This window comes from Marmota monax, unplaced genomic scaffold (genome assembly GCF_021218885.2).
Source record: "Marmota monax isolate L192 unplaced genomic scaffold, Marmota_monax_Labrador192_F-V1.1 WCK01_AAM20220418_F8-fsc00308, whole genome shotgun sequence".
Taxonomy (NCBI): Eukaryota; Metazoa; Chordata; class Mammalia; order Rodentia; family Sciuridae; genus Marmota; species Marmota monax.
The window spans coordinates 1,267,184-1,285,507 of record NW_026692997.1 but is presented as its reverse complement, the minus strand read 5'-3'; positions in this window follow the sequence as shown (position 1 = coordinate 1,285,507).

Below are 18,324 nucleotides of genomic sequence, written 5' to 3'. Positions count from 1 at the left end.
GTGGGACTGCAGATTGGTGCAGCCAATTTGGAAAGCAGTATGGAGATTTCTTGGAAAGCTGGGAATGGAGCCACCATTTGACCCAGCTATTCCCCTTCTTGGTCTATTCCCTAAAGACCTAAAAAGAGCATGCTACAGGGACACTGCTACATCGATGTTCATAGCAGCACAGTTCACAATAGCAAGACTGTGGAACCAACCTAGATGCCCTTCAATAGACGAATGGATAAAAAAAATGTGGCATTTATACACAATGGAGTATTACTCTGCATTAAAAAATGACAAAATCATAGAATTTACAGGGAAATGGATGGCATTAGAGCAGATTATGCTAAGTGAAGCTAGCCAATCCCTAAAAAACAAATGCCAAATGTCTTCTTTGATATAAGGAAAGTAACTAAGAACAGAGTAGGGTCGAAGAGCATGAGAAGAAGATTAACATTAAACAGGGATGAGAGGTGGGAGGGAAAGGGAGAGAGAAGGTAAATTGCACGGTAATGGAAGGAGACCCTCAGGGTTATACAGTGGAGGGGGTAGAGAGAGAGGAGGGGAGGGGAGGGGAGAGGTGGGGAGGGGGGAGGGTGGATGATGGGAAAGGCAGCGGAGCACAACAGACACTAGTATGGCAATTTGTAAATCAATGGATGTGTAACTGATGTGAATCTGCAATCTGTGTATGGGGTGAAGGTGGGAGTTCATAACCCACTAGAATCAAAGTGTGGAATATGATATGTCAAGAAATTTGTAATGTTTTGAACAACCCACAATAAAAAATTAAAAAAAAAAAAAAAAAAAAATTATCACTAATGAGAAATTGGAGCTTCTTCATGCTGATAAAAGGTACTCCTAAAAATTAAAGATAATATCTAATTATAAAATATTTATGTCTAATATAATAATATTTATATTACCTATAGATAATCTTAAACATATCATCCTTAGCTAATGTTTAGATGTTATCTTTAGTTAAAGATAATATCTTTAATAATATTAGATGATACACTCATAAAGATCAGAAATAAGGCAGGGGTAAAAATTTAGTTTCCTATTCAGCAGTGTAGGAGAAGCTTAGACTCTTGCACAAAAGCAAGGGATACCAGAATAATGTATAAAGTGCACAATGATGTACAAATATACATCAAAACTTACACACACACACACACTCACACTCACACGCAGATTTATGTGTGATAGTTCACAGGCACATTATTCATAGTACATCCAATCTTTAAATTGTTCTAACTCTTCATCAACAGAAGAATACTAGACCAATTGTTGGATCTTGTACAATGGAATAATAATGTGCATTAAAAGCAACAAAACTACTAACTCAACCAAGTAGGTGAAGCATATGTACATTATTATGAGAGACAGAAGGTGTAGATAAAGTAGAATACAAGGCATGATGCTTTTCAGATTAAATGCTTGAATAGGAAAAGCTGTCCCATGGTCGTGAAAATCAGAAAATTGTTGCCAAAGTGGTGGAGATGATTGGAAAGGAGCAGAGGCAAACTTCCTGTGATGACGTAAATGGTTTTTCCTTTAGTATGTGTTTGTTACACAGATGTACACAGTTGTCAAAAGTCAACACTTAAGAAGGGTACTTTTGTTCTCTGTAATTCATACTACAACCAATAAATGATTATACATGAATTAATATGTAAATAACAAATGACCACCCTATTCTCCCAAGTTTGATTGTCATCTCTTTCTTTCAAAGACTGGTTGAAAATTCTAGCCTCACTGAACACCATTAGTGAGGAATTGTCCTATATGTTTCAGTGGACAGCAATGGAGTAAAATTTTGGTAATCCCTGTCATAGCATTATATCTTGGAGGAAAAATTAGGAATCCAAGAATAATATATCTAAAGTCACTTAGCTATATAGCTGCACAATTGGCTATGTTAGCTATATTTTTAAAGTATTTTAGGTACTGATTGATTTGATTAATTTTTATAATAATAATATCTTAGAGTAAAAAAAATCAAATAATGGTAGATCAAGAGATTAAGCATTGAAAATATTTTATCTTTAAAAGGCCTATGCCTGGAGTAAATATTATTCTGAAAATACCTAGTGTAGTTAGTAGCAGGTCTGAAGTCCTTAACTATTTTTCATAAACTCCTTGTTCTTTCCTGAAAAAAAAAAAAGATTTTCTATCAAAAATGCTGATAAAAGATAGCAGAAATACCAACTAAGATGTATATTTTGGGTTAAAGTCACCTAATTGGGTTTATATTAAATTCAAATACATCATTGTCATATTTATTATTTGGGAAGATTTTAGAAAGTTACTTCAAGACATGTTTTCTGTGTCTTTGCCTGAACAATCTGAATCTTGATCCCATTGTGATTTCTTCATTTTGCTGAATGAGCTCTCACAGTCAGGTCAGAGTTTAACTTCCTCAACAAAGAGATTTGGAGGTTGGCAAAGCATTGTAATATAACAATATATAACTTAAATAATATAATATAATAATATTAATAAATAACAATATATAATAATAATATAAAATAATATAATAATATAACTTAAAAACAAGATGACTTCTGAAAGTAAACTTGATTTTCTCCTTCAGACACACACACACAGAGGTCACTGGAGAGGTCTTCTAATTCTGTCTACACATTTTTTCTTCATGTCACTCTAACACTTGTTTTCATTTTCACTTTGATAGGAAGAAAAATTAGTATCTTACCATTTTTCCTCTTGACAGTTCCTTGATTGTAGAAGTCTAACATGTGTTAAAACATGGCTCTGCTCTGATTATTTCGTTGTTTTAGATAACTCTTTATTCCACTTAAATTTGTAGACAGCAAGTTTTCTGGAGTGTCAGTAATTTGTTGGTATGAGTTGTTGAAAGATATTCCCAGCTTTGTGTGTTCTAATGAGCCCAACGGTTCATTCAGAGTGTCTGAGTCTTGTGAAGATAATAAGCCTGGCAACTCTGTTAGTCACAGACAGATCTGCAGTGAAGGGTACAGTGAGCTTCTAATTTAGAATAGATCTTTCTATTTGAAGCAAATAAGGCTTCAAATACTAATGCTGGATTTTTCTCTTTTTTTTATATAAATTGGCACTTTAAAATTACGTGGAGATTTCAAAATTCTAATGCTTGATTTTAAAAAAATATTTTTTTGTTTCTCTTTCAGAAAAACAAAACAAACCCTAAAATAACTATCACACTATGAAATGAATATTAGGTCCAGAAATCTTCAAAAATGAGAGTGTTTGTTTCAAAGATAATCTATGAAGACTTTGCTTTCTTCCATTTTGGGAGGGGGAGGTGGTTGGATACAGGAAATTGAATCCAGTGGTAACCACTGAGCCACATCCCCAGCCCTTGTTTTTTTTTTTTTTTTTTTTTTAATTTTGAGACAAGGTCTTACTTAGTTGCTTAGAGCCTCCCTAAATTGCTGACACTGGTTTTGAACTCAAAATCCTTCTCCCTCTGTTTTTCCCGAGCCACTGGGAGTACAGGTGAGCACCACCATGCTTGGCCTTTTTTTTTTTTTTTTTAATTTTCTTAATTGGAATCAGAACTTAGAAATCCAAAGAGCAATAATGAATTTTCCAAAATCTTTTTAAATAAATTCTAATATATAGTTGTTTTAAAAATTTTGTGAGGCAAAAAAAAAAAATGAGAAAGAGTTTAGATATTGATATTCTGAATGAAGTATTCTATTTTTTATTGTTAATTTTTAAGGTCCTGAAAAGTCTTAGCTTGCTTGGAAAAATATTAATCTTTTATTATGTTACAGTTAATATGTTAGAAAAATATGACTTCCAAAGTTAGTGTATAATGTTTAAACTATTAATGTACATTATTTTCATATCAAGTATGTTATTTTTAATCCTGATCATAAATATATATCACTTATAGATTTAATAATATTGATTTTACAATAATTATCTCAAGAGTTAGTATTATTTTATCTCTAAGTGGAATTTTAAATTACTTTGTTCTTAAGGTGGACATTTTATTTTAACCATATCTTCATATTTTCCTTCCTTTTCCATTGACTTAGTAATAACAAGATTTAGCATATTTAAAATATACATTAAGATTATGATGGCAAAATTCAAAAAACTTTTATAGTATTTTATGTAAACTATTTTTTAATGTTGAGTATTCAAGTTCACTTTTTTCAGTAGTTTCATGTTTTACCATGAAAGTGTGGTTCATATATTCAGTGATTTCTAACAGGTGATTACCTGAGTAAAAAATACATAGCTGCGATATTCACTGCAAAAATAATTTCATGTTTCCTCCTCTTATGTATGTATGCATATTTCTGGTTTTGTTGAATTTGGAGACTTTGTTATTACTCTGTTATTAATTTTGATTTCTCTTGCATTGATCAACAGTTTATTTTGGTACTAGGTCAGAAAAACTTAGTATTGGAAAGAAGAAAAATGAAAACAACTGTTTTTCCTGTCTAATTTTGTAAAGTAGAATGTCTCTGCTAGTAAAATTAATTTTTTTCATAACTCTAGGATACCATTTAGTAACATACTGAAACGGTATCTACATATTTTCTCTTATACCAGCATGATAATATTTAAATCAACATATAAATTGTTGCTTAGAACTGATACTTCAATATGATTTCTGAGTTGTAAATTTCAAATTTATACTTTGAACATTATTTTATTTTGGACTTTATTTCCAGCTATATAGTTTGAGAAGATAGGTAACCTAATTTAATCATTTTTTCAGTATAGTCCTTTATGAATTACCACAACAATTTAGTTCTTTACTCCAACTTCTACTCAAAGACATTCATTATGCATATGACAATAGTCTCCCAAATTTTTCCCATCTCCTTTAAAATAAGTTTGAAATCTATGTATCATTTTGCATTTATTAAACTGATACCAACTTTTTTCATTCTTAAATAAAAATACTATATTTTATGTTATAAGCAATTAAACCATTTATATTAACTTTTAAGGATATGTAATGAAATAAAAATAGGAGAGCAAATTTACTCTTAGTATCTATTTAAAATACATGAACTACATAAGAGAAATTTTATGTTGTTCTTTTTATGCCTTGAATTTATATTCACTTCCTATTTCCTTCACACAATTTTATTATATAATATTTTTATTAGAGAAACTTATTTACTGATAATTTTAATCATGCTTCTCTATAACAAAATATGAAAAAACATTGCTTTCAAAAATATTTCCTATGACTAAAAACTTTTTGTTGACAGAATATTTTCCAGGATAAAATTGTTTAAAAAAATGTTATTGGTGCATAATTCAGTAAAATGTAAAATATAATTTATAATAATTAAGCATACAAGTAAAATCTGAAGTTCTTAATGAAATGACAAGGAGTGTTCTATGGTATTTTGCTTTTTTTAATCACTGCATGTATCTTTAGAATAAATTCTAGTTACAGTAAGAAAATGTTTGGTATCAATCCAATCCTAACATTTTTAACAGTTGAAGATTTTAACATCAAGAAAACATCATTCACAAATATAAGTCAGTGGGGATTATAGGAAAGACTTAGAGCACTGAGTACATTTTCAAACCTCATTCTAGGTCCTGTATTTTATGATAAATAAACAAGTTTAATTTCTATTTGTATATGGTAGAAAGAAGACAGTTGTAAAGGTATATTACATTTTCATTAGAAGTATTTACTTCAATAAATTCTGAGAAAAAAAATCAGAAAGTTAATTAATATAACCAAATTATTATAAATAATACTTCAATTGGAAGCATCTTTTAATCTTGATTGGCTGAGTTAGAAAAATAAAATCTATGAATTTTATGCCTTTACCAATATAACATTTTATGTAATACTTTTAATTATCATTTGTTTAAAATTTTTTATCAATAATATGGCACTGTACTTTTATCTCATCAGTTTAAATGAAAAATAGCATATGACTTATTGTTAAATGTAGTTTATAGCTTCATACTAACTAGTCAAAACAGATTGGACAAGATCATTGTCATTTTTCAATCTATAATTACACAATAATACATATTGCATAAGAAAATAAGGTGTCTGGAATTTAATTCTAAGAAAGATCAATAAGACATGTAACCTCACTGCTTGTTCTCATCTGAACTCAATAAGGCTGCATAGACTCACTCTTCTTTTGAATCTTTTTGTTTTGTTTTCCCAGTATTGTCCCTTTAAGTGATGTATATTTTGACTTGATTAGAGAAGAAAGACCTTTTGGGCTGGGGATGTGGCTCAAGCGGCAACGCACTCACCTGGCATGCACATCAGCACCACATAAAAATAAAACAATAAAAGATGTTCTGTCCACTGGAAAAAAAAATAAATTCTCTCTCTCTCTCTCTCTCTCTCTCTCTCTCTCTCTCTCTCTCTCTCTCTCTCTCTTTAAAAAAAACAAAGACCTTTTAAGGATTTTTTTTTCAGAACTCTTTTTACTTGATACTTGGAAGATTTGTATAATAAAGAGCAACACATCACAGTAAGATCCTGGAGAGTTAACAAATATGCTTTTCGTCTATAAAGCAGGAGAAACGAAATTTTAAAGCCAGGTGGGAATTAAGATCCTATGGGAACATTAGTTCTCTGTATACCTATGAAAAATCCTTATGTTCCTCAGTGGTACTAGATGTCAATTCGAAAAGCATCAATACAAGAGAAAAATATAAGCTCTTTAACAACACATTCAATGACTTCCATCATTTACCCCCAAACTACTCACCAATATTTTTTCTTATTGTTATATATACATATATGTAATAATATATATGTATGTATATACAGAAATGTGTATATATATACACTTTTAATTTAGCATTTACCAAATTTTAACTATATAATAGTTAAATTTTAACTAGAGAATAGTTAAAAATTAATGGCATTAAGTAGAAAGACATTGTTCTGCACCATCTCACTACTTATTCTCAGAACATTTTTATCATCCCAAACTGAAATTCTATAACTATTAAAAAGTAATTTTCTTAACTCCCCATTACTTCTTTCTTCCAAACTCTGATAACTACTATTCTACTTTCTGGCTCTTTGAATTTTCATATGAGTATATATTTGTACCTTTTTGTCTGATTTACTTCATTCAGAAAATGTTTTTCAAGGTTCAACCACATGGTAAAAATTATCAGAATTTCATTTCTTTTTTAAAGCTGGATAATATTCCACTGTGTATGCTTATGTATATATGCATAAACACATATATCTGTTTCTTCAAATATCAATTGGAAATTTGTGTTTATATGCTTACAATTTCTTATGGATATTCAAGCCATGGGAATCTGACTTAAAATATAAATTACTCTTAAAATTACTCTGAATTAAAATATAAATTATATGCATGTCATTTGTGTAACTATTATGTAACTATTATTGTGTAACTATTATATATATTATATATATAACAATGCATATATATATAAATATGTACAGATATAGTTATACACACAATGAGATAACTATATACAAATATCTATCACATGTTGATTATCCATTCATTTGTTGATATATGTAGACAATGTTTCTACATTTTGGCTAAAGTAAAGACTGCTGCTATGAACACTGGTATATAAATCCAATTAGTTTTTTAGTTCCTTCCTCTCCAGTGTACCCTGCACAATACTGTTCTATCTCTATCTCTCCTTTAACTGCCAAATCTGCAATTTCCTTTCTTCATCATGTGTTTCCTCAAGTTAATGGCTTTTTCCTTTATCTCCATATTCTTTTATGGTCATTTGTTCTCAAATGTTTCCATAATTGAACTGTTCTCCCTGTTTACCTATATATTTAAATTTTAAGAAGAGAGGTCATGTATGCTTTACACATCTTATATTTTATCTTTTACATATCACATAGTTTATTTTAGCCTCCTTAATATCTAAGATAGTTTGAGAATTTAGAAGTTACTTTTGCTAAACTTGGAAGACCAAACCAGAAAGTGTTCAATCTGAAAATGCCAAACAAGGTCTAAATAAAATTTTTAAAACCAAGACTAATAAAACTTTCACAGCACATTTTTTTCTGTAGTATTTGTGAGAATTCCACCTATTGAGGGGAAAAGCTTAATTATGCTTCAGCATTATGAAATTAAAGTTTAAATGCCATTAAGGATAAACTCAATGATCTGTGTTAACACTTTTTATCTTTATTCTAGAAAGAAATTATTGTTCTTCTATCATACTTTCATTTGATATGATGTTATTTTCCTCTGGGAATTAATATTTGAATGGGTTTGATTATTGCACTGTCTTGTGTTAAACACTATAGAAATTTCATCCTCAAATATCTTTTAAGAGTTTGTTAAGAACTGCATTACAACATCTCTAATGAGTTTAAATTTATGTTTCTCCAAATATCAATTGGAAATTTGTGTTTATATGCTTACAATTTCTATGGATATTCAAGCCATGGGAATCTGACTTAAAATATAAATTACTCTCGAATATTCACAGTGGGTTATATAAACTGAAAATGCAATGTTCAAATTTGTTAAGATTTAGTTAAATTAGGTTCAAAAAACATGTCATTGATATAGTAAATAAGAACATTTCCAATAAGGAATTAAATACTACTAAGTACACATATGTGTGTTTATGTGTGCGTGTGTGTAGGCGGGGGTGTTTCCCCAAAAACCAAGGTTACCTTTTTATAAAAATGAAAAAAAAAGTAGAAATACATTACATTTAAAAAAACCTGAGGACAACTTCTGAAAGGTTAAAAAAATTGAAATGTAAAGGATAAGATTCGTTTCAAGTTCTGTAAAGTTTTTAAGTTCTGTTAAGTTGCATTTGGAACCTGAAATTCATGTGGAAGTTAAAAACAATTCCCAGAAAAGCCACTGAAATGTATGTTGAAATCTCCCCTGACCATCTGGTTGCTCTGTAAAAACAACCCACCCCCACCCAGAAACTGTGCAGTCCGGCACGTACACACCTCAGGGCTTAAGCCAATCAGTTCGAATGTATACCCTTCTTTGTGCTGACCAATCACCCCTACCTGACTTGTTCCCACCAGTGAATGTACTAATCATAGTTAAGAGTTGTTGTTTGATTTTCCCGAGGCGTGTGATGATTTGTTATGCTGTATGTGAAGTCCCCGCCCTTTCCAAAAAAATGTATATAAGCTCTGCTCAAGCTGTTCTTGGGGCTCTTTGCTCTTTACCCCTTTGAGGTGGGCTTGGAGCCCCAGCATGCTGGACCCCCAATAAATCCTTTGCTGTTGCATGAGACAGTCTCTTGGTGGTGTTTTCCTCTGAGGTTCGCTGACCTTTACACTTCTATTTTGTAGAAATTTTCTTTCTTCTTTAAAGAACTAGAAGGCTATAAAATGTATGAGAAACAATTAATTTTAGATAAGATAACAAGCAGCCCAGGACTGTGATCCTTAGAATAAATGCAACAAATGGGGCCAGGCTTACATTTGCTTTAGCTTGTGGTCTAGAGGTAGTTACTGGGTTACACAGAGAGGAAAGAAAGAATCCAAACCAGAAACTTGTGACTGTGTTCTCAAATGGAAAGGAGAAGATCAGAGCTCAGGAAGGTTCAGGTACCTATATTTTGTGGTACAGATTTACAGAGTAAGTTGCTGAGACAGAGACTGCTTTAGAAATCTACTGCTGCATTACCTCCAGTCTTCAGGCTGAGAAATGGTATGTACATATATATCAGAAAAAATGACCACAGATGGGGAAAGGACCACCAGAGATCATTGGGCTGCAAAAATCCTCAACCAAATAATAGAAAACCAAGTTAAACAGCACAATAAAAAATCATTCACCATGATCAAGTGAGATTTATTTCAGGAACACAAACGTGGTACAACCATTTGTGAATCAATAAATGTGATATAAATTAACAGAAGGAAGGACACAATCATGTGATCATCACAGTAGATACAGAAAAATATTGGGCAAAATACAATATCCTTGTATAATAAAAATCTTTTTAACAAAATAGTTTTTGAAGGAGTATATTTCAACATAATTAAGATCACATATACAAACATACTCTACAGTGAGAAGTTGAAAACTTTTGCTCTAAGGTAAGGAACAAGCCGAAGATTCCCAAGTGTTCCATTTAAGTCATTAATTTTGAATTGATTTTATATGGTATAGGATAAGGGAATAATTGCATTCTTTTGCATGTGGATAGCCAGTTTTCCCAGCACCATTAATTGAAGAGATTGCTTTTTTCCCATTGTATATTCTAAGCATCATTATTGAAAATCAATTGAGTATAAATTCATGGTTTACTTTTGACTCACTATTCTTCTGTTCTATTGGTCTATGTGTCTGTTTTTATGCCAATAACATACTGATTTAATTATATAGCATTGGCATAGATTTTGAAATCAGGTGGTATGATGCTTCCAACTTTCTTAATTTTGTTAAAAATTACTGTTGGGAAAAAGTATAACGGCAGCCGCACCCCAGAAAAAAAAAAAAAAAAAAAAAAAAAAAAACATGGCGCCTGAGGAGCTTCTCTTCCTGCTTTTCCTTTTCCCGCTGGCGAGAAAAGTTCCCCTGGGCGCCAACTCTCCCGCTGGCGCCACTATTTGAATCCCGCCGCAGGGAACCTTAGCCCCAATAAGAACTAATTTTGTGGGCTCAGGAACTGACATCTGGGAGAACTTACCAATAAAAGGGTGACCCGTCATTTATCTAAGCCCTGCCATCTCTCCTTAGATCTATATAAGCCCACAGCCTTTTGCAATGAAGTGGAACTTCTCCAGTGAATTGTCTCACACGGCTTCTTCTTTCAATTACTTTGGCTATTTGATGTCTTTTGAGGTTTCATAGGAATTTTGTAATTATTTTTCTATGTCTATGAAAAATACTATTTGAATTCTCAGAAACTGCATTGAATTGGTAAGTTTCTTTGGATAGTATGGATGTTTTCACAATATTCATTAATTCTAATCCATGAAAAGGGATATGTTTCCATTAATTGTGATTTCTTCTATTTCTTTCATCAATAATTTGACAGTTTTTAGTATTGTTCACTTCCTTTTTTTCCAATTAGTTCCTAAGTATTATTATGGTATTATGAATGGGATCATCTATATTTCTTTTCTGGGTATTTTATAAATACAAATATAGCTGAATGTTTGTGCTAGATTTTTAATGGCTAGGAAGTATACATTTTCCTAAATACTTCTGTTTTATAAGATAATGTCTTTGTTTCTCTTTCTGTATTTATCTGTAATCTACCTGTCATACATATCCAGGCTTAGGAGAAGACATTTGTGTAAAACTTCAGACATTATATACTGTTAAAGTTTAATTTCGTGAGATACATCAGTGTGTGTAAAAAAGACTAATAAACTAGCAGGACAAATGTAAATCACTAAATTAAACCTACTTTATTTCAAATAATTAATTTCAAATGAATTAGATTTCAAATGAATTAATCACTATATTGAAATTTTATCATTGTCTATTTCATCCATGTATAGATTTCCATATCTGTGAAACACACACACAGTGTAACTTCAGGAGTATTTGTTAAAGTTTTCTGAAATTCAGATTTATTTTGTTTTTACTTTCCTACTTAGTACGTGTTGGGTGCAGAGCAGGCTGAACTGTGTTGTCTGCAGGGCAGGCTGAACAGATGTTGGCTGCAAGATAGCCCACACACTCAAACCCCCCTCTATCAGGTCCTTTATCACCTGTTTGCCTCAAGGCTGAACACTTAACCCCCCTTGGACCAACAAGGTAGCTTGCAGACCCAAAGGGCCCATTATATTTGGGCTATAAAAACTTTTTTGTTGGGGCTGGGGATGTGGCTCAAGCATAGCGCGCTCGCCTAGCATGCGTGCGGCCCGGGTTCGATCCTCAGCACCACATACAAACAAAGATGTTGTGTCTGCCGAGAACTAAAAAAATAAATATTAAAAAATTCTCTCTCTATCTCACTCTCTCTTTAAAAAAAAAAAAAAAAAAACTTTTTTGTTGCTCCGAGTATTGTAGTCACTTTTCTTTCAGTATGCACTCCTATATTACTCTGATAATGTTAGGGGACAGACATATGAAAAATGGGAACACAATGTTAAGAAAATAATTGTATAAAATGGGCCCACTGTGCTGAACCCCCGATGCTTTCTTTTCCAACAAGCAATTTACCTATAGTCCTGCCTGGCGTAAGTGGAAAGATATGTCATATTCCTTGGCAAAATACCTGTTAACTGCAGGAGAAATGCAAGCTCATGATAGTGTCAATAGGAGGAAGCTAGAAGACTTTTGTGAATAAATCCTAAAACTCTAGAGATAAGGATATGTCCTCTTAACCATAAAATCTGTAAGAAATGGTTAGCATGAGCCAAGGTGATCTAGAGTGGGTACTTGAAAGTCTCACTCTGATGTCAGTCAAAAGTCAAGAGATGGACCTAGGAAAACTCTCTGTAAACTTCTCTGGGCTCTCCAATAAAACTGGAGTGCAAGAGAGGCATGTTTGTAGGGCATGATGTCACACGTGGGGCATGTTGCATCAGAAAAGAGGAAACCTAACTTGTTGGCTGCTACCAACTTCCTGGGCTTGGGGCTGCACATGTGGCTAAGATGGCGCCTGATGATCAGCCAGAAGGCATTGCCATGGGTTGTGATGAAAAATCAGACCACCTCTAGGATAGGCTCAGAACCCTTCCACCCTCGTGGACAGCTCGTGTCTCCCATTACGGCCTGTAGGATGGGTGTTCACGTGAACTCTTCTCACCCTGGTGACCTTTATCCTGATTGGCTCCTGTACAGTATATTAGCTGTGTGTGTTTTCTCAATAAACTGAGATCCTGCTTTGACTGGTCTCCCTGATGCCTCTGATTGTCCTCCACTGAGGGAGGGCTGGGTGCAGGCCGTCAGTCGCCCTTTTCCTTTCTTGGCTGGTCCTGGTCAGGGCATGCTCTCCCCATCTCTCCCTCAGGTTAGGAGGAAACTGGGGGGGGGGGCTAAAAACCCCTACACATGTTGTTTTTCTCCTCTCTGAGAAGACACACTCTGTCTCTTGAAAGTGTCCTCTTTCCCTTTTCCTATTTATTCAATAAACTCATTTCCGTTATACTGAACAACGTATCTGAAATCTTTCTGGCTTGATAGCAAGAATCAGGGTTTGAAAGAGGGTCTTCACATTTCCTCAGTTTCTCAGAAGACCCCAGCTCTGTAACCCTAGAATGAGAAACGTTAAAAATTTCAGGGTCTTGAAAGGCAGAGGTGTGGCCCTGGTAAGGTCAATACCTTAGTCTTGATCCTGATTTATTTTGCACCTATTTATAAACTTCAAAACCAGATTTTTAAAAAATGTAGCCTAGTGTAGTAATATGCACTTATACTCTCATCAACTCAGAAAGCTGAGGCAGGAGGATCACAATTTTGAGCCAACCTCAATAAGTTAAGGAGACCCTCCTTAGTGACAAATTAAGATTTTATGATTAGGAGAAACTCACTCTCTCGGCAGGGGTGGGGGAGGACTGGGGATGTAGCTCAGTGGTATAGTGCCCCAGGGTTCAATCCCCAGTATGTACCAGTGGAATTATGAACACCGTGCCTGGGTTATATTAGAATATTGTAGGCCGAATTAGGAAGGCATAGATAGAATACAATGGTAACATTTGACAAAGATGGATAATCTCTATCTATGAAGCATACAAGCAAGAGGAAAGTCAGTTGAGATGAATCAGGACCTTGTGTACGTAATTGTCGCGACCCCTTGCCTGCAAGGAAGACGCAACTCAGGAATCTTCTTTCAGCAGTTTATTCAGGCCCTTGATATTTCTTCTTCTCTCCCTCGGATGCCCCTCCCAGCCTTAATAAAGCATCTCAAGCCCCAATGCGAAGCTGCCACGTGGAGCTTTCTCATAGGGTGGTGAAAAACCATGCGCCAACTCTCCCAAATAAGGAGTTGTTTGTCACAGACCACAGCGGAGCCAGTGCCATCTTGTAATGGCGACCATAGTCTGCAGAAACGGCAGAAGCGGCTCACCACACGTAATGATGAACTTTGTTGTCTGAAAAGCAGTCATCAAGGGGTTTCAATGAGATATGAAAAAATACCATATGATCATTAAATGAAAAAACTAAAATAAAACAAAAACAAAACTCCCTGCCTAGCAGTGAGATTATTTCAGAGGTAATAATGTTTAATAAAAGAAACTCTTTCAGGACATTATAGCTACGGTGCAAAAGAGAAATAATACAGAACCAAATTTAGCAAAATAGGAATGGGAATTTTTAAAAAGTAGGCCAGCTTGGAAAGATATTACTGCTGTGAAATTTATATATCCACACGATCCATTCAATTGGAAATAGTATGAAAAAAAAAAAAAACTTGAAGGATGACTTTCAGCTTCTAACTTTACTTCACCACAGAGAAGATAAATTTATTGGATTTGTCAAGGAAAAAAGATTGGTTTCACGTTCTGAATGTGTTTTAAACATGGAATTTTTAATACTCATAGGCCTATGCAAAGTCCAAATGCACTTTTATGAATCAGGCCAAAACCCTGAAATCAATTTAAAAAAACCTTTCTGGATTATGTTAGATAAAAGTATATAAATGTTTTTAAAACTCTAATTGAATATTCATGCAATTTTCTGCAAGTTTTTTTTTTGTACATTTATAGCTAAATTCAGAAGACAAACTGCTTTAACATAAATGTGTGACACATACAACAAAGAAATTCACCTTTGTGCAAGGTAATATTTTATAACAGAATAATTTCACTTTTTGTGGCAGAAACAATGGTATGCAGCATGCTGAGTATTTATACTCACATTTTAACTCAGCAGCACAATACTCTTTGAGACATAATACAACATGAAGAAAATATATACATCTTCTAATAAAACTACATAAATTCCAGAAATCTCATAAGCCAAACTTATTTTGTTTTTCTCTATTGTGAATGCCAAACCTATTTTGTTTTTCTCTATTGTGAATTTTCTCTATTCTTTCCCCAAATTTATTCAATATAAATCCTATATTTTCAAAATGGAAGAAAATAACTATTAGTTTGGAACAGACCAACAACATAAATGGTTGTACATAATGTAGCAGGGATTTCTTTTGAAGAAAGAGAATAACATGGATAATCTGAGATGATAAAATGAAAGATAAATTCCTTTTTGGTATAAAGAGGATAATATGGTTCACATTACAATGCTACTTGAGTAGAATTAAACTTAAGGTAATCCTATAGATCTAATGTAAATTAAAAAGTGGGAAGAGGATTATAGGCCAAATTGAAACAGCCCTTCTCTAAACTTGAATTTATAAATATGAACATGTTGGGAGCTAGCAATTAAGAGGTGAATTATATACCTTTTGAAGCATTGCTTTTAATTCACAAATGTTTTTGAAATAGCTCATTTAAATCTGGCATCAAATGATATACATTTGATATATATCTAGGATAGGGAAAAGCTTGTTACCAACCCCAGGCTTCTCATTCTAGTTCCTATTCTGACCCCACTGCAGAAAGCCACCCAATTCCAATGTTTGTTAGTTATCTTCATACCCCAGTCTCCATTCCAGCAAACTGTTGGCCCTGATCCCAGGGCTCCTGTCCTTTCTTCAGCTATTCTGGTTTACTCCTCTTTAATCTCCTTTTACTCCACCTTCAAAGCTGTTCTGCATCATCTGCTTTTGATTGACTTCCTCTTTTCAGCTACTGCAGAAGGAAGTTTCTCAGTATTTGTTCCTAGCCATATGGAGTGCCTCACTTTAAGAACAAGGCACAGAAAAATGTCAATAATAAATTTAAAAAAAACAAATAAAGATTTGAAGACTTATTACATAAACACTTTGAATTTATTTTACCTTAAAAAACAAAGATTACAATTGAATATCTTCTTTTTCTGTTCTTTAAATTTTAATATATTTTCATTGTTAGAATGTAATATTTGCAAAATGCCTACTGCTTTACCTTATCATGGGGTAGTCATCTTGCAAGAATGCTTTATCTTTACTTTTTAAGAAAAATTAACCAGTGATTATATATTCTAGGTACAACTTAAAAGCACAAAGTATTAAACACAATTTCTATGTATTTGATAAACCTATTGTTGAATTCTGGCTCCAGAAAATATTATCAAGCAAGCTGAGTCATGAGGAAATGCTGGCTTTATTCCTACCATAAAGAGAGCAAGCGCCACCTCATGGAAGTCTTCCTACCATTTGGAAGGAGGAGAGAAGGTTGTACTTCTAAGGTTTTAAAGGCTAAATTTTTTTGGAGGTGGGGGGGGGGTGTTTTGATTCAGGGACTTTATTAGAATTGCAGAAAGAGCAATTTAGTATTGTGGACACAGCAAGGAGAGGATTTTGAGAAAAAGGATCCTAAAAATTGTTTTTTGATATGCTGTATAACAGATGTCTTTCAGAAAATTCTTAGCATGAACACTATTATCTTTCTCAGCAAGAGTTTCCAGGAGTAAAATTAATTTGATGAAGACAGTGGAAAATAAAGATATATTGTGTATAGATGTGGGTGCCTTTAATTCTCACTATGTTTTCAAAGCAGATAATACATGCCTGCCCACCCCCCAAAAAATCTATTTGAAATCACTGACTTTGTCTATATTTATAAAATCAAAGGATGATTAAAATATCCCTACCACAGTTTGGCATTGTTATCATTTTATTTTTCATAAGGCTGGACATTCCTGATTACTATTCACGTCGTGTGCCTATTTTACTGTACCTAGCTAGGGCAAGGGAATTAGTAACATTGTGTGCATTTGCATGTGTGTGTGTAGGGTTGGTCATGGCCATAGGGAATAAGATACAATATACAATAGAAAATAAGGTATTTGTTGACTAGTTCCTATAACAATTTTTATATATAGTTAGGCTATATGTTTTCTTATCCATGAAAAATGTTCTTAATAGTCACTTTGTAGATGCAAAGTAGATGTTCAGTAAAGCAGCTGAATAAATGAATTCAATTTGTTCTGCTTCGAATTACCTGAACAAACTAAATTTTTTTATAAAAGTAAAACCCAAATCTTAGTTATAGCTAGCATATAAGCCCTCAATACATGTTACCTACTGCTATGAAGTTTATCAGTTCTTAATGGTTTTCTTCTTTTGCATATTATCTAATAATTATAATGAAGCTGATTTGTTCTCAAGATTTGGTTTTCCTTTTCTGGGTGAATCTACAGAAGTTACTTAGATCAAAATTATGAGTAGCTACAATTTTCTTGTATTAAATTTTCAAATCCTCTTGCTCTCATGAAATAATTTATGTTAAAGTGATATATCACATAAATAGTTCTCCAAAAATACATTAAAATAAATTAGATATGATTTGTTTATATTTTTCTGGTATCTATACTTATAACTTTAATTGTTTTTTCAAGTTACATTGGATGACATTTTAAGATTTCAAGAATGTAAAAAATTACTGTGTTCAGTCAAAGTCAGTGGCTGAAGCAGGAATGAAGCCTGTGATTAACTTGCTCTTTGTGTCCTGCCATTTGCCAAGACTCTGCTTTAGTTATAACAATAATTATAACAATACTTTTCAGAGTCATAACAATAATAATAAAAATAGCAAAAACAAAGCTAAGTATATGTGACTTTGAGACTCTTGAATCTCTGATATCTACATAAGTTGATCTTAAATTCCTTAATTTTAGAATCTGAAAAATTCAAAATGTCCCCCAAACCTTTTAATTCTTGATATATGTTATATTTCTTGTGGTTCCCTCTACCTTTGGACTCATATAACTTTTTTTTTTTACTTTATCTGTAGAACCAGATATAAAATTCAGTCCCTTCATTGATTTTTACCAAAAGCCACACACAAAAGCAAGGAAGTAAAAAACAAACTGAAAACATAAGACTTTCCTAAAAACTAAGTGTTTTTACAAGGAAAAACAATTGCTTTTATAAAATTATAAAGCAAATGTTTCCTCAGTTTTTCATTTAACTCAGTAATAAATCAGAGAACCAAAAATATGTTACTACCAGTTCAAAAATAAATTTAAATAGCCACATATAGATAGAAAATTAAGATTTGTTAAAATCAATTTATAAATAGATATAAAAATGCTTGTATCCACTGATCAAAACCAAATGTATTTCATGGGGCATAATGAATTTGCCTTTCTATGAATAAGAATCATTTGTATTGTTATCAATTTTCTATGCCTTACGAAGTTTCAAAAATAGCTCAAACATGATGAAAGGCTTTGATAACCAGGAAGGCTATGCCATTCAGGACATTATAGTCTCTTTTGCTGAATTGCAGATTCTTTCATTTTTTTTTTCTTACAATATCTGTCCTTCCCCCTTTGATTAAGAATCTCAAATATTATAATTGGTATGCCAAACTTTTTC